The following is a 17075-nucleotide window of genomic DNA, read 5'->3' as shown; positions in this document are numbered from 1 at the left end:
CGCCACTACCACTGCCACCCACCTCACCACCGCCACTACCACTGCCACCCACCTCACCACCGCCACTACCACTGCCACCCACCTCACCACCGCCACTACCACTGCCACCCACCTCACCACCACCCCTACCACTGCCACCCACCTTACCACCGCCACTACCACTGCCACCCACCTCACCACCGCCACTACCACTGCCACCCACCTCACCACCGCCACTACCACTGCCACCCACCTCACCACCACCCCTACCACTGCCACCCACCTCACCACCACCCCTACCACTGCCACCCACTGTTCCACCGCCACTACCACTGCCACCCACCTCACCACCGCCACTACCACTGACACCCACTGCCCCACTGCCACTACAACTGCCACCCACTGCCCCACCGCCACTACCACTGCCACCCACTGCCCCACTGTCACTACCACTGCCACCCACCTCACCACCACCACTACCACTGCCACCCACCTCACCACCACCCCTACCACTGCCACCCACCTCACCACCACCCCTACCACTGCCACCCGCCTCACCACCACCCCTACCACTGCCACCCACCTCACCACCGCCACTACCACTGCCACCCACCTCACCACCACCACTACCACAGCCACCCACTGCCCCACTGCCACTACAACTGCCACCCACTGCCCCACCGCCACTACCACTGCCACCCACTGCCCCACTGTCACTACCACTGCCACCCATCTCACCACCACCCCTACCACTGCCACCCACCTCACCACCACCACTACCACTGCCACCCACCTCACCACCACCAATACCACTGCCACCCACCTCACCACCACCCTTACCACTGCCACCCACCTCACCACCACCACTACCACTGCCACCCACCTCACCACCGCCACTACCACTGCCACCCACTGTTCCACCGCCACTACCACTGCCACCCACCTCACCACCACCACTACCACTGCCACCCACCTCACCACCGCCACTACCACTGCCACCCACCTCACCACCGCCACTACCACTGCCACCCACCTCACCACCGCCACTACCACTGCCACCCACCTCACCACCGCCACTACCACTGCCACCCACCTCACCACCGCCACTACCACTGCCACCCACCTCACCACCGCCACTACCACTGCCACCCACCTCACCACCGCCACTACCACTGCCACCCACCTCACCACCGCCACTACCACTGCCACCCACCTTTCCACCACCCCTACCACTGCCACCCACCTCACCACCGCCACTACCACTGCCACCCACCTCACCACCACTACCACTGCCACCCACCTCACCACCACCACTACCACTGCCACCCACCTCACCACCACCACTACCACTGCCACCCACCTCACCACCGCCACTACCACTGCCACCCACCGCCCCACCGCCACTACCACTGCCACCCACCTCACCACCACCCCTACCACTGCCACCCACCTCACCACCGCCACTACCACTGCCACCCACCTCACCACCACCCCTACCACTGCCACCCACCTCACCACCGCCACTACCACTGCCACCCACCTCACCACCGCCACTACCACTGCCACCCACCTCACCACCACCCCTACCACTGCCACCCACCTCACCACCACCCCTACCACTGCCACCCACCTCACCACCGCCACTACCACTGCCACCCACCTTACCACCACCACTACCACTGCCACCCACCTCACCACCGCCCCTACCACTGCCACCCACCTCACCACCGCCACTACCACTGCCACCCACTGTTCCACCGCCACTACCACTGCCACCCACCTCACCACCGCCACTACCACTGACACCCACCTCACCACCACCACTACCACAGCCACCCACTGCCCCACTGCCACTACAACTGCCACCCACTGCCCCACCGCCACTACCACTGCCACCCACTGCCCCACTGTCACTACCACTGCCACCCACCTCACCACCACCACTACCACTGCCACCCACCTCACCACCACCCCTACCACTGCCACCCACCTCACCACCACCCCTACCACTGCCACCCGCCTCACCACCACCCCTACCACTGCCACCCACCTCACCACCACCACTACCACAGCCACCCACTGCCCCACTGCCACTACAACTGCCACCCACTGCCCCACCGCCACTACCACTGCCACCCACTGCCCCACTGTCACTACCACTGCCACCCATCTCACCACCACCCCTACCACTGCCAACCACGTCACCACCACCACTATCACTGCCACCCACCTCACCACCGCCACTACCACTGACACCCACCTCACCACCACCCCTACCACTGCCACCCACCTCACCACCGCCACTACCACTGCCACCCACCTCACCACCACCCCTACCACTGCCACCCACCTTACCACCGCCACTACCACTGCCACCCACCTCACCACCACCACTACCACTGCCACCCACCTCACCACCGCCACTACCACTGCCACCCACTGCCCCACCGCCACTATCACTGCCACCCACTGCCCCACCGCCACTACCACTGCCACCCACTGTTCCACCGCCACTACCACTGCCACCCACCTCACCACCGCCACTACCACTGCCACCCACCTCACCACCGCCACTACCACTGCCACCCACCTCACCACCACCCCTACCACTGCCACCCACCTCACCACCACCACTACCACTGTCACACACCACCACTTCCACTACTGTAGAGTCACAGCTCACAAGGTGGATAGTGTAAGACATAAAAATAAACATATTTAAAACAGGTATCAGAGTCCAGGAATTGAGGGCATGGACTCTAGAGCCAGACGGCCTGAGTTCCAGCCCAGGCTTTACCATTTACTGCCTGTGTGATCTTGAGCAAATTACTTGGCCCCATTGTGCCTCAGTTTCCACATTGGTAAAGTAGAGATGGTAATAATGGTTCCTACCTCTTCAGTTTGTTGTAATGATTAAATAAATTCATATATGTAAAGCCTATAGAACAGTGTCTGGCACAAAGTAAACCCTGTGCAAGTGTTAGCCAGTTTTGTCTTTGAAAATCGTCCAGGGTGCTGCTCCATTGGAGGTGGACATACTGTTTCTTTTCTTTCTTTTTTTTTTTTTTTACATGCGATATTTTTATTTTAGACATGCAAGGAAAGCTATTTCAGAATCTACTAATTTAAAGCAAGCAGCTGTATACAGATAACAAAAGAAGCAACATTTGGTTACAGCTCAGCACACAGCATCCAAAGCAAACAGGCATGAGACAATGCATATCTATGTAGCATTAAAACCAGATGGATAACATATTGTGGGGCAGAGGAAGGGATGGAGGAAACAAATGAAGATGAAAGACCAATGTTTCTCAATGCTTCAAATGTATAATGCTAAATTTCTCATTTGATAGCACATCCAGGTGCTTCAAATGTAGTACATTACAGCAAGATGGTTAGAATGGAAAGAACTCATCTGTATACCTGCCCAATACTAAGTTTGGTCAAAACACATTTTCATAGGTCTTCTTTCAGTGGTAAACCTGTTTGATCATGTTCTGAAGTTATAGTTTAATAACTTACTAAACTCAGGCTTTAGGCTCTCTAGATATAAACAATGAATTATTTGGTACTTTTTCTTTTGTAATAAAACATGCTATATGTTTTATTAAAATATACAATAGTGATCAATATTAAAAGTTTTAATATTCAGAAATATAAAGCCACAGTTAATAAAGCATTAAGTATTTAAATGCAGACTTAATATATTAGAAAGCCATAACTAGTAAAATATGTCTTTAGGTATTAAAACTTAACATTATGATTTTTTCTTTTAGAATAGATTCCTTTCAAAATAGGAATTTTTGACTATAAAATAAACTCAGCATTAATATTTTGAAAAAGCTACTATTAAGCAACAGATATTGCAGAAGAGACTTTTCAGACATAGCTTTCTGTAAATTCTTAAAGGGATTGTTTGATATTATTATATAGCACAAATGTGATTCAATAAATGTGGTGCTCAAAGTTTCCTAAAAACTGAAAGTTTTAACTTTAAATATACAATAGTACAGATCAATTTTACTTTCTTGTATTTTTCCACATACACTTTTATATGATACATTAGAACACATTAGCTCATATAGATTGTAAGATAAATCACCCCTGCCTCCCAATATTTGAACTACACTATATATATATTATGGCACTGCTTATTTTGACCTAGCACTTCAGCTATATTTTCTTTGGTAAACATGTTAATGATTGCCAAGTTTTCTTCTTATAAGATTAGTCACAGATGGTTCATTAATGATAACATGTATGTGTTTAAAATGAAATATTACTCAAAACACTCACAGGCCATATTTTGTCAAAATGAGATAAAATCAGTTTCGGACAGGAATAAGCTATGTAAGATCACATATAGAATGAAAATAAAATGGACAAGAATTAAGAATGAGAATAGGAAAAAAATACAATCATAAAGGTACTGGTTCTGAAATATTCTATTATTATCATACAAGATAATCGGTCACCAAGCTGAGGACATTTTCTTTCATATGCATATCAGCACTCTATTTCCTCTGTGAAATTCTGCATACTCGATGAGTAGTCATTTAGTACACAGGGACATTAAAATATTCATGACGTGGATTTTGATGCATGTCTGTACTCCAGCACGTATTCTAGTACGCTTTCTTACACCCAATGAAACTCTTGCTGTGATACATATTCTCTGTTTTCTCCTGCAGTAGGTCGGCCTGCTCAATTGCTTTAAGGACACTTTTCTTGGATGTTTCCTGAACTTCCCCTCCCAAAAGAAACTCATCTAAAATAAAATAAGCCTTCTCAAAATTAAAGATGATATCAAGTTCACACACACTGCCAAAATACTTGTCAAGTAATTTCCACATAACGATGAATTATTTCCAGGGCAATTAGTTCATTGTCCTGATCCTCAATAGCACAGCAAAAATACAGACCAGCATATCTTTTGTAAACAATCTTCAGATCGTGCCACTCACGGAAGCTGCACATTTTCGGTTTCCCTGCTAAAACAGTTTGAACAAGTTCTCTTGTAATCTTTTTCTTCTCTTTGTCTGATAGTGGGACATACCATTTCTGCAGTCCAAGCTTTCCCTGATGACTAAAAAGCAACAGAAATTGCATGGTGGCCCGGAGCGGCGGGGCTGGGCCGGCGGCGGCTGCTGAGGGGAAGCCCTGGTCGCCGCGCTGAGGAAGAGAAGCCGTGTTGCTGTGGGGAGGGGACCGGCTTGGCCGAGGGCAGGCTTCGGACATACTGTTTCTTAACCAGTCTAACATAGCCATGTTTTCCAGTTGTTGAGAAAGGTGACTAGTTCCTGAGATGAGCGCCAGATAAGGCACTTGGTTTGTGCTGAGGTGTCATATTATACGATGAACATGTGCCTTTATCAGTGACATTATCTCAGTTCATTGAGATGATCCTCCATGGGAACCAAGATGGCCCCAGGATCTGTGGTTTCCCATCTCCCATTTCATGCCTGGGCAGAATCTCTAGCACTATTTTTATTTTAAATGTTTAATGACTGAAACAAAAACCATTTAAAACTGCAGCTTCTGGAAGAAGCACTTGTTCTTGCCTGTCTTATACCACTCCTCAAACCTGACCTCGACTTCTTGTCTGGCCTTGTGTTTAAGAGCAGAGTCTTGCATCATAAGCCTCGCATTTGGCACATGTGATTTTTTTTTTTTTTTTTTTTTTTTGAGACAGTGCCTCACTTTCTTGGCTGGGCTAGAGTGCCATGGTGTCCGCCTAGTTCACAGCAACCTCAAACTCCTGGGCTCAAGTGATCCTACTGCCTCAGCCTCCCGAGTAGCTGGGACTACAGGCACGAGCCACCATGCCCGGCTAATTTTTTCTATTTTTAGTTGTTTGGCTAATTTCTTTCTATTTATGGTAGAGACGGGGTCTCACACTCCTGAGCTCAAGCAATCTTCATGCCTCGGCCTCCCAAAGTGCTAGGATTACAGGCGTGAGCCACCGCGTTCAGCCGGCACATGTGATTTTAATGCAATAAAGACACTGGCATGTCTGGGCTTCCTTCTAGGGTGTGCCACTTTCCAGAGATTTCTAAACTGTGATTTCCATACTGTCCTAAAACTTTTGCACGAGGAGGCCCAGCCCTGTCTGATTTCTTTCCTGATGACTCTAGGCCAAGTGTTGTAGTCGTGCAGGAGACTCAGGGGAGGGAGCTGGAAGGGGAATCCCCTTCTACCCATATGCTGGTCTGTCTGACTCCCAGTAATTAGCTCAGAGGCTGTTGGTGTTCTGGGTGGTTAGTACTTGGATGGGGGCAAAGCTCTCCATTGTTTTTAAATTTATCTTAAACATATTTTAGGGTACATGGGATATTTTGATACATGCATACATGTATAATGATCAAATCAGGGTTATTGGGATATCCATCACTTCAAATAGTTATCTTTTTTTCATTCTATCAACCAATTTATTAGTTTTATTTTTTATTTCAGCATATTATAGGGGTACAAATGTTTAGGTTACATATATTGCCTTTGCCCCACTAGAGTCAGAACTTCAAGAGTGTCCATCCCCTAGACGGTGCGCATCACAGCCATTAGGTATAAATATACTCATCCCTCCCTCCCCTCCTCCCACCTGCCTGACACCTGATGAATGTTACTACCATATGTGCACTTAAGTGTTGGTCACTTTGTATTGGTAATACCAATGTAATACCAAAGTATTGGTAATACCAATGATGGTGAGTACATATGGTGCTTATTTTTCCATTCTTATGATACCTCACTTAGTAGAATGGGCTCCAGCTCTATCCAGGATAATACAAGAGGTGCTAGATCACCACTTGTGTTGGGAACATTACAATTCTTCTCTTCTAGCTATTTTGAAATATGCAATTAAGTAAAACTCTACGGAGAGAGAGAAGAAGGCAACAGCCTCAGTAAGATAGACACAAAGTGATCTTCCAGGTAGTTTGCTGGAGACCACGGCAAAGAGAACTTGACTGGACCTCACTTCATCTAGTCCTCGAGAAGCAGGCAGAGCAAAAGAGGACCTACAACACACGCACACACACTCACTCACACACACACACACACACACACACTCACTCACTCTCACTGCTGCTGAATGTGGGTTTGGCCACTTGCCCCCCAAGATGCAAGAGTTGGTGAAGGAAAGGTTTATTCAAGTGCTAGCAGCCTGAGGAGATGGTGCATTATTGTCTCAAAGACCATCTCATCCCCTCTGCTTGCTGAGCAGCTTAAAAAGGGAAGGGGCAGCGTGGTGGCAGACAGCAAGCTTTGTGAGGGTTATCAGCAAGCACTAGGTCATCTGGCAGATCTTGTCATCAGTAGCCTGCAGCTGGCCCTGTCCAGACTCTCGATCTGTTTTTCCTCAAGGTCGGTTTCCAATCTCGTTCCTGGCAGCTGTGTAAGCAAACAGCAGGTTAATTCTGAACCTTTAAGACAGAACAAGCTGAAAGCGCAGTGGCTTCCCTTTAGCTAGCCTAGTGCTGTATTCCGAATGGCCCTTGGGGTGAGTTTACAACACCACAGTATGACAAATAACACAAGGAATGCCTAATTCCTCACAAGTTTAAGATTTAAACACTTACTAAAGACCTAAACATAACAGTTCAAACTATAAAACTTTTAAAAAACAAGAGGGGAAAAGTTTAATGACACTGGATTTGGCAAGGATTACTTGGATGTAACACCAAAAGCTCAGACAACATAAAAAAATAGATAAATTGGACTAAATCAAAATTAAAAACTCTGTGCATCAAAAGACACAATCAACAGAGTGAAAAGACAACCCATGGAATGGGACAAAGTATCTGCAAATCATATGTTTAACAAGAGGTTTGTATCTAGATTATATAAACAACTCCCATAACTCAACAACAAAATTATGACAAGAACAACAAAACAACTTGATTAAAAAATGGGCAAAGGATTTGAATAGAAATTTCTCCAGAGAAGATATACAAACGGTTAAGTTAGTAAGCATGTGAAAAGATGCTTACCATCACTAATCATTAGGGAAATGGAAATCAAAACTACAATGAAATACCACATCACACCCACTAAAGTGGGTGTCATTTTGTAATACAAATACAAAATAACATCATTTGCATATTTGCATATTATTACAAAATAATAAGTGTTGGTGAGGATGTGGAAAAATTGGAAGCCTTGCTCACAGCTGGTAAGAATGTAAAATGGTGCAGCCACTGTAGAAAACAGTATGACGATTCCTCAAAAAATTTAACATAAAACTACCATATGATCCAGGATTCTCACTTCTGGGTATATATCCACAAGAATTGAAAGCAGAGTCTCAAAGAGATATTCATGTTCATAGCAGCATTATTCACAATAGCCAAAAAGTGGAAGCAACCCAAGTGTCCATCCATGGATGAATGGGTAAACAAAATGTGGTATATACATACAGCGGAATATTATTCTGTCTTCAAAGGCAGGGGAATTCTGACACATACTACAATTTGGATAAAACTTGAGGACATTGTGCTAAGTGAAATAAGCCAGTCACAAAGAGGTAAATATTGTATGATGCCACTTATGTAAGATACCCAGAATAATCAAATTTACAGAGACAGAAGTAGAAAGGTAGTTGCCAGGGGTTGAGGGGGGAATGGAGTTAATTTAATGGAGTTTCAGTTTTGCAAGATTAAAAGAGTTCCAGAGATAGGGATGATGGTTGTGCAAAAGTGTGCATTTACTTAATACCACTGAACTGTGCACTTAAAAATGGTCAAAATGATAAATTTCATGTTATGTGTATTTTGCCACAATTATAAAAAAGCTATGTCATTACAAATACAGTTCAATCTTCTTTGATCTCACCGTGCTACTCTACCACACCCAAAGAAACAGACATCTTGAATTTAGTGTTAATCATTTACTTTGCATATTTAGTGTTGCTCTGTTTGTTTTGAAACTTTACCCTTATGAAACTTGATTTATCATTGTTTGTCATTATCTTTATGAGATTACCACATTCATATATATAATGCTAGTTCATTAATTTTCACAATTACATAGTACTATGTTATATTAATATATTATATTTCATTTATGAATTCTGTGCCCTTTATCCATTCTCTTATTTATTCATGTGTCCTGGCAGATAGACTGTTTCCTTTTATTTGTTGTTATAAACATGATCCCATAAATATTCCTACACACATTTCCTTGAGAACATGTGCAAAGGATTCTCAGCAAGTCATGGGAATATGTGTTTCTGACTATATTTGATATTGCTGAATTTTTCTCCAAAGGGGTTTTGGAAATTTTTATTCCCCCTAGTAGTGTATGAATTTCTGTTGTTTGAAATCCTACTTGTCAGATTAAAAATTTTTCCTAATCTGGTATCTCAATGATACACTTGAAACTTGCATTTTCTATTGTTCCTCTTCTGCGACTTGCTCCTTCTTATTCTGTTGTATTGTTTGTCTATCTCATGTTAAAATACGTAGGAGTCTTTCTACATTTTGTTACATGTGTAATAAACATTTTCTCCCAGTTTATGGCTTGTATTTTTTAATGGTGTCTTTTGATGAACATAAAATTTAAATTTCAATGTAGTAAAGTCTTGTCTTTTCTAGGTTATATTTCTTTTCACCCTTCTTAAGGAAATCTTTACTACCCTGAGGTCATAAAGATCTTTTTCTATATTTTCTTCTAAAAGTTTTAAAGTTTTAAAAAAAAATTTAAGTTTTTAACTCGGCTGGAATCTATTTTTGCATACTGTGTAATGTAGAATGAAATTGACTTCTGTTTTTTTCTCCCTATGGCTGGCTAACTAATTATCCCTGTGCCCCGCTGAGGAGGCTGTCACTTCCCATGGATCTGCAATCCCCCCGACCCAGCGCCTCACAGATCACCTTTCCATTTACGTGCAGGTCCATTTCTGGGATCTCACTTTCCTTCTGCTTCTCTGTCTCTGCGCCTTGACTTCAATGTCTTCCTCTGCTTTACAGTAACTCTGGTCGGGCACGTCCACCGTGGTGCTCATCTTCCAAATTACCTAGGCTCTTCCACATACATTTCAGAACTGATGTACAGACAGTCCCTGCGTTACAGATGGCCCGACTTACGATGCTCCGTACTTACAAATGGGCTCCCACGGCTCCCTGTAAGGATAATTTATAATGAAATAATAACATTAATAATTTGGGAACTAGTTTCTTCCACGCGTGTAAACAAACCCGCATGGCATAAGTGGTTCCTTGCCATAGCATCTTTAGGTGCTAGCGGCTGGTCTCATAGATAGAGAATCAGCTCATAGAAACACAAGAATACTAAGAATCAGAAGATCCAGAGCCAAGAAAGTTTATGACAAAAGAATTAGCTGAAGACCACTTCTCACTGAAGCAGGATTTGCTAAGCTTGGGGAGCAAGACTCTACTATTGAGTGCTTTGCAAAGGTTTACCGTCAGTTATTGAGAACATCATCTGCTGCAAGTCCATTTATGATGAAAAAAACAGATACCTTTTTCAAGAAACCAACTTCAGTGGTAAACTCCCTTCTCCCATAACAGACTCAAATCCTGATTCCCCAGCACCCACTCCATCCTCCCCAGCACCATCTTCATCATTACCTTCCCATTAATGTCAGCTACCCTCTTGCCTCAAAAATGCCCCTTCCGGTAAGCAAGACATTGATGCAACATTAGGTGAGTGCTAACCTTTAATATTCTCTTTTGAAATTTCTCTTATCTCCTATCTAAACTTTTTTTTATGAGTTTGTTTTTATGTTCTGTTTGTTTGAATTGAAAGAGCACAACAGTTTTTGTAATGTATTATCACAGTACATGGATTTTATTATAAGGACAATATTACACTGTATTATTGTTACCACATAAGAACAATCATTGTATTGTTATTATTATTATTATTACCACATCTGTGCTGTTTATCAGGGATCCGAATTATATACAAATCCAACCTAAAGATGCCTTCTGGAACATATCTTGTTGATAACTCAGGAACCACCTTTATTTTGTTAGGCTGATTCCTAGATATTTCAATTTTTTGTTCTATAACAAGGGGCAGCATTAAATTTTTTCCTAACTGCTGTGAGTATATAGAAATGCAACTGACTTTTTCATTACTTAAGTTCATAGACGAATTTATGTAACCGTGGCAGAGGCTGTGGATGACTCACACTTCCAGTTGGGAGGAAGAACTATTAGTAGCTTGGTCTTGTAATATGGAGCCAGTCAATAAAGCAGTTTTCCATCAGCCTCAGACAGAAATCAGCATCCTCGTCCTTCTTGTTCCTGTCAAGATGTTTTCGAACAACAGCCGCTCTCTTCAATAAGTGGTGGAGATGGTGGTTATCCTCAGGAAGATCAGGAGCAAGTCCTTTTGACTAAAAGATGCTCAAGATTTTATTGCCTGTCACAAAACGCACTTGCCCAACGCCATGCGAGTCCCTCCGGATCACACCTATCTGTGAGGGGGTCAGCCTCTTCTTGCCAGCTTGTAAATCCTCCCCTTCATGTCGTCAGATATCAACTTCAGCCAAGTGGGGACATTGCAGTGATAGGGCAAAGCCGACGGGGACAGGCCCCCTGCACGTGGCCCATGATGGCGGAAGGAGGCAGACCATGGCGCTGCTAAGTGCCCCTGCTCTCCGGGGTGCCGGGCAGTGGCTAGATGAATGGAAGGTCCCGATGGCTACTATTGGCTAGGAATGGCAAGGTGGTGAAGGACAGAGCGGATCAGGAGAGTGATTGGGAAGGGAATCGGATGAGACAGTTGAAAAGATTTTTGTGTTGGGACAGGGGGAAGGAGAAGAAATGTCTCTGGTAAAAATTTCTGGGAAGACTTCTATATGGCGCTTCCATTAAATCCCTAGGTTGAGTCCTTTATGAAAACCTATAGCAGCCTCTGTAGTCAGATTTGTGAATCCTTTGTGCAAATTCAGCCAAGTTGGTGAGGGAGGTGGTGGGGCAGGGGGAGGGAGAGTCCCAGTATTAATTGGGTTAGTCCTGGCACTGAGTAGCTCACCAGAGATTGCTGATTGGGAGATCATGTCCACATTAGCTCTTAGGTGGGCGCCAGAGACAAAGTCCTAGGGGGAGCCACTCTTAGTGGATGGGTTTGGTAGAACTTTGCCTGGAGAAAGAGTTGGGTGGGGGGTTGCCTCTTCTTTTCTAGACCATTCAGAATATCCAGAAATGGCCTGGAAATAATTGGGTAATGCGAGGCAGTGTAGGCAAGGCCCACAGTTAGGAAAACCTGAGTAAATATTAATAGTAATTCCCATCTTCTTCCTTGTGCTTCCGCGAGAGCCACAGTGGATGAAACCAGGAGGATGGCCTTGGAGGAGGCTTGCTATGCCAGGCTCGGGGGCCCTGGGCCCACAGCAGATCTCACCGAGGCCGTGGCCACTATCAGTCCCACTGGAGCCTCTGGAGTTGGAACTGAGGTCAGACCCCATATCAGAAGCCAGATGGAAGCCCAGTGAATTCGTGGCTTGGCAGCAATTTAAAGGTGGCCCTGCTCGTCTCTTTTCTTTGCTGGCAGAGTGGGCTCCCCTCCCCACTTCCTCCCAACCTTCGCTCCCTGGGGAGCTAGAACGAGGGCGTGCTGCCTCCTTTCCTCCACATTCTCAAGACCCTGTGGCTAGAGGCCTGCACCAGGGTCTGGAGAGAGGGTCAGAGCCACCCCACCCCAGTAGGGAGTCTGAGCCCCTGCCTTGAATAAGCTGCCCGCTGAGCGGGGCCCAGCCCTTGCTCCTGAGGGCCACTTAGGTGAGGGGAGAAAGCTCTGGCCCTCAGAGGTGATCTAGTTTGAGGGAGGAGGACTTAGCCTCTACTGAGAGGGCAAGAGATGAAACAGTCCTGCGGGCAGCAGAGCTCTGAGATTGGGGTGGGCGCTGGACGGGGCAGAGCTCCTGGACAGGGCGGAGTATGGGGTGGAGAGAGGGAGCAGCAACAGGATGGGAATGGCTCGAAAGCCTGGGCAGGAGATGGAACGTGGTGGAGGGAGAAGGTGAGATAGTGCTGCACAGCGGAAGGTTGTGCAAAGGTGAATTTAGGCAGTAAGATCACAGAACTCATCCTGCGTTGGTGCTGACGTCCAAGCGCTAAGTCTTCTAGGGAAAGAACCCTTCCCAAGGAGCGCTGTGCCTATGGCAAGGTGACTCCAGCCCAGGTCCTGGGCTCAGAGCAGGGGCGTGGAGGGCAAGGGTCCTCATTCCCAGGAGGTGGGGTGGGGCCTTTAAGAAATGATTATGTCTGGCAGTGGTTGCTTGGCCGGTGGTATCCTTTGCACAGCAGAGCTGAGGAGCAGGCGGAGCAGCCCCTTGGGCCCTCCCATCTGTCCTTTCGGGTCCTCCACCCAGTCCCTCTCCAAATCCAGGTGTCTGTTGAAAGTTGACTGTGTGCCAGCCACTTTTCCAAGTGCTTTACAAACTCGTTATGCTATTTAGTCTTCAAAGCAACGCTGTAAGCTAGATACTATTTTCATTTTTTTTTTTTTTTGAGACAGAGTCTTGCTTTGTTGCCCAGGCTAGAGTGAGTGCCGTGGCGTCAGCCTAGCTCACAGCAACCTCAAACTCCTGGGCTCAAGCAATCCTGCTGCCTCAGCCTCCCGAGTAGCTGGGACTACAGGCATGCGCCACCATGCCCAGCTAATTTTTTCTATGTATATTAGTTGGCCAATTAATTTCTTTCTATTTATAGTAGAGACGGGGTCTCGCTCTTGCTCAGGTTGGTTTCGAACTCCTGAACTCAAACAATCCACCTGCCTCAGCCTCCCAGAGAGCTAGGATTACAGGCGTGAGCCACCGCGCCCGGCTCTATTTTCATTTTTGACAAGTGAGGGAAGGCTTGGAGAGGTTAAGTCATTTGTCCAAGGTCAAACATCTCGTGAGTAGCGCAGTGGGATTTGAACCTGAAGATCCGACCTCAGTGCCTGACACCACACTGAGCTGCCATGAGGGTGTTGTCTTTGTGCTGATGAAGGGAAGGCTGTGTAAAAGCAGGTGAACTTCATATCTCTTTTCCCACCTCTGCAGACAGGTGACGCTTACTTTGTGACGCCAGCCGATTCTAGGTGGAGGCTCTAAGCAGAGGCAGGGGCAGCGACACTGCTTCCAACCAGAGAGAAACTCCACACACTGATTGCGAGGCCTTCTCAGCCCTCCCCCCGCTCACCTTCAAGGGCATACCCTCCAGGCTTAGTCAGCTCTGACAGGAGGTGCAGTCATTAAATATTATTCATCCAGTCTCCATTTGAAACCTACTGTGTTCCAGGAACCATTCTAGAGATTGGGGAAACAGCAATGAACAAAACAGATAGAAATCTCTTCCCGCATGGCCTTATGTCTTCAAGGAGGTAGCTAACAATTATTGGGCACAGACTGCACTTTTGACACCGTTCCAAGCACTTTTACAGTGTTCACTCACTTTATCCAACAGGGTGGAAAAGATACTAATAATTCACGGATGATGAAACAGAGTCACAGAGAGGTTAGGGAACTTGTTCAAGACCACACAGCTGATGAACACGTGACTGGGACTTAACCTGGACATTTGGGCTCCTGGGCTGAGGTTTCCTGACCACCATGCTACACTGCCTTTGCGAGCTCACTCTCTTCCCCAAAAGGGAGAAGATAGGGGAATTTCTATAGACAAATTTGTCAAAGATAAATTTCTGTTGGCTTCGCCCTGGAGAGTGACTTGTGGAGGAGACAGGGCCAGCCTGCCAATTTGTGCCATGGGGCAAGAAGGGCTGGGCAGGGAGGGGGAACTGGTGGTCAATCAGTGGGTTCCTCCAGAGTCTCTGGGAGCCCAGATCCATTGCAGGTAGACAGAGATGTGCATGTGTTCCCTTGCTACAAATCAAGCCCTCATCTTTGGCCCCTACTTCTCCACAGTGCTGGGGGAAATGGGCACATATTAAAAAAAAAAAAAAAAAAAAAAAAAAAAGGAAAGCAGATCTTGGGCGGGATTTGTGTTGGTAGAATTTTATCTTTTTGAGTGAGGGTGAGAAGTCAGCCGTGGCTGTTGGTGCTGGCAGTATTCCCAGGCTGGGGCTCAGTGCAGAGGGGAGTAGCGCTTATTACCTTCCTTGTGATGAGCGGGCTGGACTATGGGAGAGGAAGGGGCTTGGGCATGAGCTGGGAACCCCATGTCCTCTCTGCCAACAATGATCCAGGAAGTAAAGTCCACCTGAGGGTTGGGCTCTGGCCTCAGGGACATTTGGGGGCCTGGGTGCCTCCTTCCCATTGTGCAGTTGACATAAATCTTTTAATCTAGTTGCTGTTACACCCTATGGAAACTGAAATTGCAGCACGCATAAGCTGGGGTGTGCCTGGTGCCGGAGATTTGCTATTCAGAGTCGCAGGATTTCACTCAGTGTCAAGTCAAGCAAACCTGCATCTGTCCACAATAATAATACAGCCACCCCCTGCGTTATATAGCACTTTCTACCTTTCCAGGTGCTTTCATGTCCATTATCTCTGTGAAGCAGGCACTTCCTTTCTCTTTGAGGGATAAGAAGGCAAGCACTTCTCAAACAAAGGGAATATGGGTCTTGCCCGGGGTCACACAGCGAGTTAGAACTCTGCACTCTGGGCTCCCGGGCCAGTGTGTTAGCCCCAGTCCCATCCCTCTATGCCTGGCCGGCCCTTACTGCACCCCACGCACAGGTTCTGTGTGAGCTTCAGCTGTGGGTGGGGACATCCCAGTGCCTGTCCTGGCTGCTGTCTGCTGTCTGGCTGGGGGAGGCTTCTGCAGAGCACTGATTCCAGCGCCTTGAGGGAGGGCCAAGGAGGACTAAAAAAGTGCTGCGGTGTCCTGAAGTGAGGAAAGGGGGCAGTACAGAACTCTCTTTTCTTGAGCTAGTTAGGGAAGGCTTCATGGAGGAGGTGACTTTTGAGTTGGGCTTTGAAGAGGGTTAAGAGTTTTCTAGGCAGGTGGGGTGCGGTGGTTCGCACCTGTAATCTTAGCACTCTGGGAGGCCAAGGCGGGAAAATTGCTTGAAGTCAGGAGTTTGAGACCAGCCTGAGCAAGAGCAAGACCCTGTCTCTACTAAAAATAGAAAAATTAGCTGGGTGTGGTGGCATGTGCCTGTAATCCCAGGTACTTGGGAGACTGAGGCAGGAGAATTGCTTGAGCCCAGGAGTTTGAGGTTGCTGTGAGTTAGGCTGACTCCACTGCACTCTAGCTCAGGAGACAAACTGAGACTCCATCTCAAAAAAACCCCCAAACAAACAAAAAAGTATTTTCCAGGCAGAGAAGAGGTGAAAGGGGATGCCAAGTGGAGGGCATGGCATAAGCAAAGCCATGGACAAAAATGGGTAAGAGTGTGAAGGTCGGATACAGACGTTGTAGGTCCTAATACTTTTTTGGGGGACCACCTTTCAGAAAAAGAATATAAATGCAGTACCAATGGGAAATTAAACATGAAAATGAATTTTTATTTAGACTGAGAAAAGGGATACAGCAAATTACAAATCTCAAAATGTTGACAAATACCATAAACATTGCACAAGCTAGAAAAATGATAATATTTTTATTAACTGAGTGATAAGTGTATATTTATTTTTTTAATGTTTTCTTGGCTCTGTGATCTTTGCTTCATTCGACAATCATTTTGTAAAATCATTTCCCATACAGAGACTAGAAGGAAAATTCAGTCTTTCCTCTGATACTATTGATTGATTTACTTTTTGCTACTGATAGTTTAGAAAAGATTTTGTTTTCAGCTTCACAACTTGTTACATAATGTCATATAAATGTTTACAATTATTGCCAAGATAGGAAAAACTGTATCAAGTTTCTTTCACATATGACATATAAAATTTCAGGATATCTTAAGTTTTCATAAAACTTAACCTTAAATAGTTTAAAATTGAAGACACTTTGTTTATTTATTTATTTACTCTTAGTACCCAGGCCTTTTCTGGCAGAAGACATTCAACATTGGTTTATTGTCAGTGGCCTTGTGGCAGTAGCTTCCTACATAATCCAAGAGCATCATATTTATTTATAGTTAAAATTTATTTCTTTTTCTTATTGAACTACTGCTTTTGGTATGATCTGAAATTATTTATTTTACAGTATGATTCTCAATGTCAGAACAATTTATACTGA

General features: G+C 45.9%; 1 long non-coding RNA gene and 1 pseudogene across 1 annotated transcript in view; one reads left to right on the top strand and one right to left on the bottom strand.

Moving 5' to 3' along the window:
- Positions 1-17075, top strand: part of LOC142861069 (uncharacterized) — a 49094-nt gene that overhangs the window by 20526 nt on the left and 11493 nt on the right. The gene's annotated exons all lie outside the window — the stretch shown is intronic.
- Positions 4343-5088, bottom strand: LOC109730398 (AP-1 complex subunit sigma-2 pseudogene; annotated as a pseudogene).

The sequence above is a fragment of the Microcebus murinus genome, chromosome 2, assembly GCF_040939455.1.
Source record: "Microcebus murinus isolate Inina chromosome 2, M.murinus_Inina_mat1.0, whole genome shotgun sequence".
Classification (NCBI taxonomy): Eukaryota; Metazoa; Chordata; class Mammalia; order Primates; family Cheirogaleidae; genus Microcebus; species Microcebus murinus.
The sequence above is the reverse complement of the archived record's forward strand: the minus strand, read 5'-3'. Positions and strand labels throughout refer to the sequence as shown.